Source organism: Mchenga conophoros, linkage group LG22 (genome assembly GCF_057382185.1).
Source record: "Mchenga conophoros isolate Kocher_MC1m ecotype Shallow Benthic linkage group LG22, M_conophoros_male_GT1.1, whole genome shotgun sequence".
Lineage (NCBI taxonomy): Eukaryota > Metazoa > Chordata > Actinopteri > Cichliformes > Cichlidae > Mchenga > Mchenga conophoros.
In genome coordinates, this window is record NC_140546.1 from 28,634,533 (window position 1) to 28,642,699 (window position 8,167).

Genomic DNA, 8,167 nt, shown 5'->3' on the forward strand with positions numbered 1-8,167 from the left:
TAGAAAATTATCAGCAGCATGGTGGCATGTGCTCATAGCAAGAAGGTCCTGAGATCAATTCCACCATCAGGTCGGGGTCTTTCTGTGTTGAGTTTGCATGTTCTCCCCATGTTTGCATGGGTTCTCCCCGGGTACTCCGGCTTCCTCCCACAGTCCAAAGGCATGCACTTAGTCAGGATAGGTTAATTGGAAACACTAAATTGCCCAAAGGAGTGAATGTGAGTCCAATTGGTTGCCTCTGTCTATGTGTTAGCCCTGCAACAGACTGGCGACCTGTCCAGGGTGTACCTCTCGCCCGAAGGCAGCTGGGATAGGCTCCAGCCCCCCCGTGCCCTGAAAAAGGATAAGCGAAAGTGAATGGATGGATAGAAAATTATCACCGGAGGTTCAAGAATGGTCTTGGTACAAACAACGAGGATCCAAATAATTACAGATGGAGCACTCTGTCTCACTTGTTCTTAACAATGATGCTAAAACCAGGAAACCACGGACCCTGAATTTGGGCCAAAAGATTCTCCTCTTCTTGGTAGAAGACCTGTAGAAGAGATTACTTCACACACTCTCGCCCCAACAGTTGTGCCTGTAACCTCTGGTAAGCTTTGATGTGTGCTCTAACCTGAGGTGTTGCTAATTGGAGATTTCAGCGGTGGCACTCTGAACCACTTCTTTGCAGCAGAGGGAGTTCTTGGTCTTCTTTTCCTGGGGCAGTCCTCTTGAAAATGCGTTCCATCACAGCTTTTGATGATTTGCGCGAGTGTATTTGAAGAAACTTGACTGATGATTGTGTCTTCAAGTAATTGCTGTCAATAGCTGCTACTGTTGGCATACTTGTCAATTGGTCTTACTGGTATCCAAATGCCTCCAAAAAATATCCATAGGAACTAAAACAGTTTTGTACCAGGTTATTCCAATATTGTTAACTTGGAAAACTTGTTAACATGGGAATCTATGGGAAGTTATCACTTTCGGAGCCAGCCTTAGACTGGGTGCTCCAGGAAGTGCAAGTTTTGGCACTTCTGCATTTCTTTGTTTTTGAGATCAGTAGTTTTCATTTTAGGTACACAGATGAGGATCTCAGATGAATCAAGAACACAAGATGCCCCTGCAGTTAAATTTGAATAAGGCCAGGATATTCTATTAGCTGAAAGCCATTCCATGTGACAAGCTCATCTGAAAAGGGAATGATGTTTTTGGCTTGTTTCACACGTTGTTTCATTATTTCCTAGAAGGTAAACCCTGTAAATGAATGTGTCCAAATTTCTGATTGTAACTGAATGTTCAATGGCCCCACATATAATTGCTTCTTTATCTGAATCTGTAACACCTTGAGAACAAACCGGTTCCCTGGAACCATTACATGAAAGAGGAAAAATTCCTTAATGTGGAATTACAGCCAGAACATCACTTCACTTAGTGAAGTGTTCAAATCTGTGTCAGTATCTCCCTTAAAAACCTAACATCACTCAACCCCCAGCTGATATCACCAAGCAGCCTAACCTCCCCTCTGTTATCGCTACACATGGTCAACCACCTATCGCTTTATATTAACAACAACTCTTTGCTATATTAAAAATTCAGTCAGCCTTGTAATAGTTTTTTCACATCTGAGATCATCATCATTTCACCCCAGCCTGGCTTTATCTCATTCTTACCCATCACCTCTGCAGATCTGTGTTTCCCCTCCTTAATGGGTCTCTACTGACCCCCTAAGCTCCACTCACCTTATCCCCTGCTGCCTCACACTCCCTGCAGTTCCAGCCTCAACCTAACCCTATTTGTTGTTTCCCCGCAGACATTTTCATTAAGATGATGTCAGGATAAACTCAAACTCGTTCTGCATTATGTTTACTCATGGAGATACTGGCCAGAACATCTCTCTCCTCTGCTGTGATCTCAGTGTGGATCCATTTGAATAAATACAAATGATTGGGATGAGGGGGCGGGGATCAAATGGGGAAAAAAAGATAAGACTTTCACATGGCAGAGGTAATTATTGGCTACGTTCAATGGAAAAAACAAGTTGTTAAATTTTGCATGAAATGCGATTTAAATACAGGGGTCAAAGCCTTGGCTCCATGTGCGTCCTTAGAGGGACGAATCATTTCAAATCAGTACAAAGTTCATTTGAGCAATCGCCTTTATTCTGTGATGAAACATTTCTATATTGATGGCACTGATCTCTGCCAGGATAACAGTTCCTCCTTACACATAGCTTGGGGGTACCTTACAAAATGATATGAATCACACACAATGCCCTTTTCAGTAACCAGTTCTAAATTTAGTTGGATAGCTTTGGGAGGTAGCACTTTCCAGCACTAAATTAGGGAATATCTTTTGGAAGGATTTGTTGTAGTTTCTGAAATAATAGGGACGGTCTCTTTGGATCTCCTTATGCAGGGAAAATCACACATCAGTGTACTTCCTCAAAATTTGAATGTAAAAATGTGAGGTTATAACTATCATTAGATAACACACTTAGAAGTCACTTCAGTGATTTAAAAAAAAAAAGTACTCCCAGGAGACTAAAAATCAGTGGCAGATAACATTATTTTTATTTTATTTTTTATTAATATTTTATGCAACACTTTAATCTTTCTTATTAGTTAATTGTTGTATTTGAACTTTATCTGGTTTGTACAGGTAGTGTTGACTGCTGGAAGACTGTTGCCAGCCATCAATATGGGATTTTCTAACATCATTACATTCTCTTTCACATACAGATACTGCAGTATTTGAAAGTTTATGGTAAATAGCGTATATGTAGTTTAGAGTATTTCACTAAACTACTAACTAAACAATTAACCCAGTTCGGCTGTTAAATATTTATATACATGTAGCAACCCGGCTTTAACTAAAGCAACCATCTGTTTTAGTTCAGCATATATATCTAGCGTCTAAATTCAGCAAGCAGAAGCATCTTTTAATCAAACAAAATATGTATCTATCTTCAACGTACAGCTACCAGTTGGAGAAGAGCAGTGAGCAGTAACAAATACTGACAATCAATGTCTTTAGACTACTTGCATGAACACCAAGATGAAAATAAACAATGAGTAAAATTGATATTTAATGAAACAAAATGTAACGTCTTCAACAAATATCTCACCCTCTAGTTCACAAGTAAATCTAAGAGTATTTCCAGAAGAAACATAAAATTGCTCATAAGATGACGAGCTTATTATCTCATTTGTTGCAGCCCCTGTCAAATAAGTACACCACAATATTATGAATAGTTCAACACCGTAACACAACACTTGTGGAATAGTTAATAAAAGTGCACAGTCTAAGTGTTTTTATTTATATAAATATATTTATATGATCTTGTGAAGAACAATTATAACCGTTTGATTAGTTTGAAAAACTTTAATTGGCAAATAAATCCAATCAGAAGATAAAAATGATGCTATGTTTTCTGTGCTACTTTTTCCATCAGTTCAAAAAAGGCAAAACAGATTTTTCTTCTGATTGGGTGAGCAAGACGCCTACATGGGTGGTCTGAGCCAATAGCTAAAGCCAGCCGAGATTAGGATTGTGACTGTGAACAAGCTGGCATGCTGACTGGTACTTAGCTCAAAGCAGATCCTCACAATGCCCACTGGCTTGGCTGCAGTCTTCTCAATGCTTCTGAGCTGTGATTCAGAATGCTAGTCAGCCAAATGCTTTAAAGCCATGCACACCAGCAATATCATGAAGCTAGAAGCTAAGTGGTGCGGGTTCAAGCCATTGCTCAAAGTGTTAACATTTCACCCCTATCCAGAAAGTTATTCAGCATAGTAGGTAAACCAGGTTTTCACAGGTTCTACTACACCTTGTAGAACTGACTCTAGCAGCAATAACTGCAAATAATTGTTTTCTGTATGACTTAGTTTCAAGTATCAGTCTATCAGATCATTGCGGAGTAATTTTGGCCACTCCTCTTTCAGATGTTACTTCAGTTCCTTATTAGGATTTGTGGCACACTAGCCCTAAAGTCCCATCACAGCATTCCAGCTGCGTTACGGTCTGGACTTTGACTGGACCATTGCAAAACAGTGGTCCCTCGTTTATCGCAGGAGTTACGCTCTAAAAATAACCTGCGATAGGTGACATCCGCCAAGTAGCCAGCTTTAGCTTTATTTTTTACAATTATTATAGATGTTTTAAGGCTGTAAAACCCCTCACTACACACTTAGTGAGTGACTATAGACTTTTCTAAGACAGGCATGAACATTTTCACACTTTACTCTCTTGTTTAAACACTCTCAAAGTTCAAACCTTCGTAGAAAAATAAGTCCAGTATTATCGAATGAAGCAAAGATCAAACCCTGTTTTCAGGTCCAGAACATGGGAATAGAGCGCTGCGAGTGAATTCATCATTAATTAATCAATGCTACAGAAGTAGAGGAAGCAAGAAGAATGATTTGCGTGAAGTTTGACTTATCTGACTGTTTTGTTTCACTTAATGTGCCTTATGGTCCGAAAAATGCGGTAACTTCTACCTTCCTTTACCATGTCCAGAAGTCCAACTTTTTGTGCGATGGTTAGCATCTTCCTCTGCCTAAACTTTGGCGGTGCAAAACGTTTTGTCAACATCGTTGTGTTTGTTCGGGAGAAAGCTTGCAAACATACAGTTTGAGCCGCGTTATAGCAAGGGACCGCTGTACCTTAATTCTTTGCATCCACTCATGGAAGGACTGTGGCATCGTGTTAACACACACTAAATGCTACTTACCCTCATAATTACTATAGAAGCAGGACTATATGGAGTCCTTTATAACAAAGCTGCATTTGACGCTGGTTTTTCAGAACACAGAAGACATTTTCATAGAATATGACTACCTGACTATTAGGTGTAAAAAAAAAAAAAAAAAAGAAAGAAACCCAACACAGGGGTCATAAGCCAGACCTGACAGGAACCCAGAGCTAAAGCAAATAACAACCAAAGATAGACAATTGTTAGGTACTTACTTTAAGATGAGCAGGGAAAAGTAAAGCAAGGGTTGTTTGCAGTAAATATATGTGATTACTTCTCTTCAGGCTCTGTTCAATAAGCAGTGAGTCATAAAAAGTCAAAACTGTTTAAAAGAGTAAAATCATTAAAAATATAGGCCTGGAGTGTTTTGCCAATTAAAGTCAATTTTTTACACAAGGTTTGTGGAGCTAACAATGTGTGTATTTAACATTAAGAGCAGTGCGTTCATGCTGTGTAATTATCCAAGCTCTCTTGTGCACACAGAGCATTACTGAGCTGTCGTGCAGCAGGTTTTCTTAGGTCGCTCCTGCTGTGATAGCAAAGTTGGATCACGAAGGGTTATAACAGGGCATTTGGCTACAGAGTGGGCTAGTCATGTTAAAACGCCACAGTTGGAAATGTTAATGGTTCATTTCACTTTTTAACCCACACACACTTCGCCTTTCTTGAACACTGACGAGCCTCAATAGAGTTTTCTGTAATCATTCTTTTCTGAGTGATACAGCGGAATAAATCAAGCATGGAGAATGAGTTCTCCTACAAGGACTTTTAACAGACATGATATTTAATTTGTCACCCCTTAGTGCTGTCGGGAACAGCAGAGGCAAATTGCAGCCAACTGCCAAGTTTCGTGGTGACACCTTGATTGTCACCAACATTACGCCCAGCGTGTGCTTAGCTGGTTACTGTCTGAGGACTCAACAGGGGGTCATTTTCGTTAGTTTGATGGGAATTGTACAGATCTTGACCAGCATTTAAGTGAGGTCATATGTCAGCAGAGGCAGCAGCTTTAAACTGGCAGCCCAATAGTTTGTTGATAACCTAGAGTAGGGATGTCAAACTCAGCCCATTTTGATCTTCAATGGGCTGGACCAGTCAAGCTGCTCTTTCTGTCAATGAAAAAAAGCTTAACTACATATTTAGTTAAGATGTCTTAATATAAGAAAATGTAATTTCAATAGTATTCCTGCAAAAGGCTAACGGGGTATTGTCGTCACCCGCCAGGTGGGTAGGCGGTTGGTGTGTATCTTCTAAATTTCTAGGACAAGTCTGAATCTCGGTGACCTCAACCTCAAGGTCAGAGTACGTTTTCTGGAATTATTGTGAAAGCGATAACTTGAAAAGAAGACAATGTGGGATGTAGGTGTATCTACTAGGAGGATGGGAGGTAGCAGTGGTTGTCAGTATTTTTCTACATTATAAAACATTTTATGTATCAGGACAACTCTTTGGGCTTAAACTTTATGAAATCAATGTGTTAAAAAAAGGTCTGCTAGCCCATTGCCCAGACTGTGCTGTAATGATAAAAAAGAAGGCTTTTTGATTTTTTTTCTTTTTGTTTTGTTTTTTTGTGGATCCATTGTGAAAAATCAACATTTCTATCATACTACTGCTATATTTTTGATCAGGGAGTGACAAGTATTCACCACTCAGCACTCCTCTCACAATCAAGGCTGGGGGACCCTTTGCAACTTTGAATCCAGGCTGCATATCACGCCAGGTTGTTAACTTTTGGCCCACCTTGTTAGAGCTTTTGTTCTGCACTGCAAGCACAAACAGTCATGAAGCAGTTTTCACCCGAAGTAGGCTTTCGGAGCGGAATAAAGATCCTTTTATTGTTAGATTTTAAATGAAGTCATAATTGTAGCTAATGTTCATATACACGTGACTCCTTCCACGCTATTTGCAAGCTAACAAGCTAGCTAACACAGAACTCAACATTGGAGACTGTTTCTGTTCAAAGAGCTTAATTTGCATAGTAATTTTGGTTTTTGAATCCACACACAAGCAAAGATGCGGACTCAGACACCGAACAAAGGCTTCAGAAAGCCAGTGAACCAAAATGAGGTGTGTAACCTCAGCCTGTGCTGAGCCAATGTTTTGAAAAAGAAAAGTGATGGAGCTGTAAAGACAAATTTAATTTTCATATGTAGCTAGTTATATCGCAGGAGGCTTGGCTGTAGGTAAAGTATACTTGCTGACTGACGAGCTTTCATTTATTCTTTTTTTAAATGAAACTTTCTACAGAATTGTTGTGAAACAGGCAAACGACAGCATTAAAGAGATATTACTGTTTTATAGCAAGATGATTTTTACTTAAATAAATGTTACAGCTGCCATAAGTTGGCTGTAATTACAGTACATCATTGTGTTTTAAAGTCAAATAATTTTTGTTATGCAGTGCCCGCAAGCTGCACGTGGACCAAACCTACCCCACACCCAGTCCTGATATAAATGATGATGAGTTATTTACATCAGGATTATCTAAAATGGTAGTGGGCCTGGCAAGATAGCCTCACATACGTAAAGGCTTTTATTTCTGTTACATACTGAAGGCCAAGCAAATACAATATTGCTATATATACAAGCATGAATCATTGTTGAGCTTTGAAACAGTCCAGCTGATACAAAAAGGAATGCAAAATTTAAAAATAAAAATGTCTGCTCTGTGCTTTTCTTAATGATTTGGGCTGTATTTCAAAATCCTCGCTCGGCAGATGGTTTGCCAGTTGGCATCACTTTTTATTAAGAGAATTAAATCATTCTTTCTGACACACACCATATCATTTTACTCAGTTGATCTTGGCCAGCTGATGTCTACATGGGTCTTGTCTACTTAAGTAATAAACAGAAAGATTCTTCCACATCAGGGTAAAAGAAGCTAAAATTCATTGAGTATATGTAGAGAAATAAGTAGTCACATGCTCCTGAAATGAGTAAGAGATGCAACTAAATAGTGCTGATTACATTTTATTGAGGTGCCTGGAACATTTCCTGATGCAATTTTACAACCATAGCACGCTTTTAAAGAAAACAAAATTAATGTATTGTTAGATTTTGAAAGAAGTCCTAATTTTAACAAGTGCTTGGGGACTTGCGGGGGAGAGAAAAGAAGCACAGTAAAAGAACAACATTGCCATCTAGCGGTCTCTTTGGCTGGTTACTGAAACTGCAAACTTATTAAGAACTTTACTCTCAGTCACAAGAGCATGCCAGTCAGATTTATTGGAGTTTATTTTATGTTTATATAGATATTATGATATTATGATATTTTACAATAATTCAAGTATTGTATTCAAATAACTTTAAGAGGTTTACTTTTCTCAATTATTGAAATTATAGGCTTTGCACTTGTAAAATGATCTTATATTTAGATACAGCCAGAATATTATACAGCATTTGTTATACAGTTTTTATTGGTGCAAATTAAAGTAC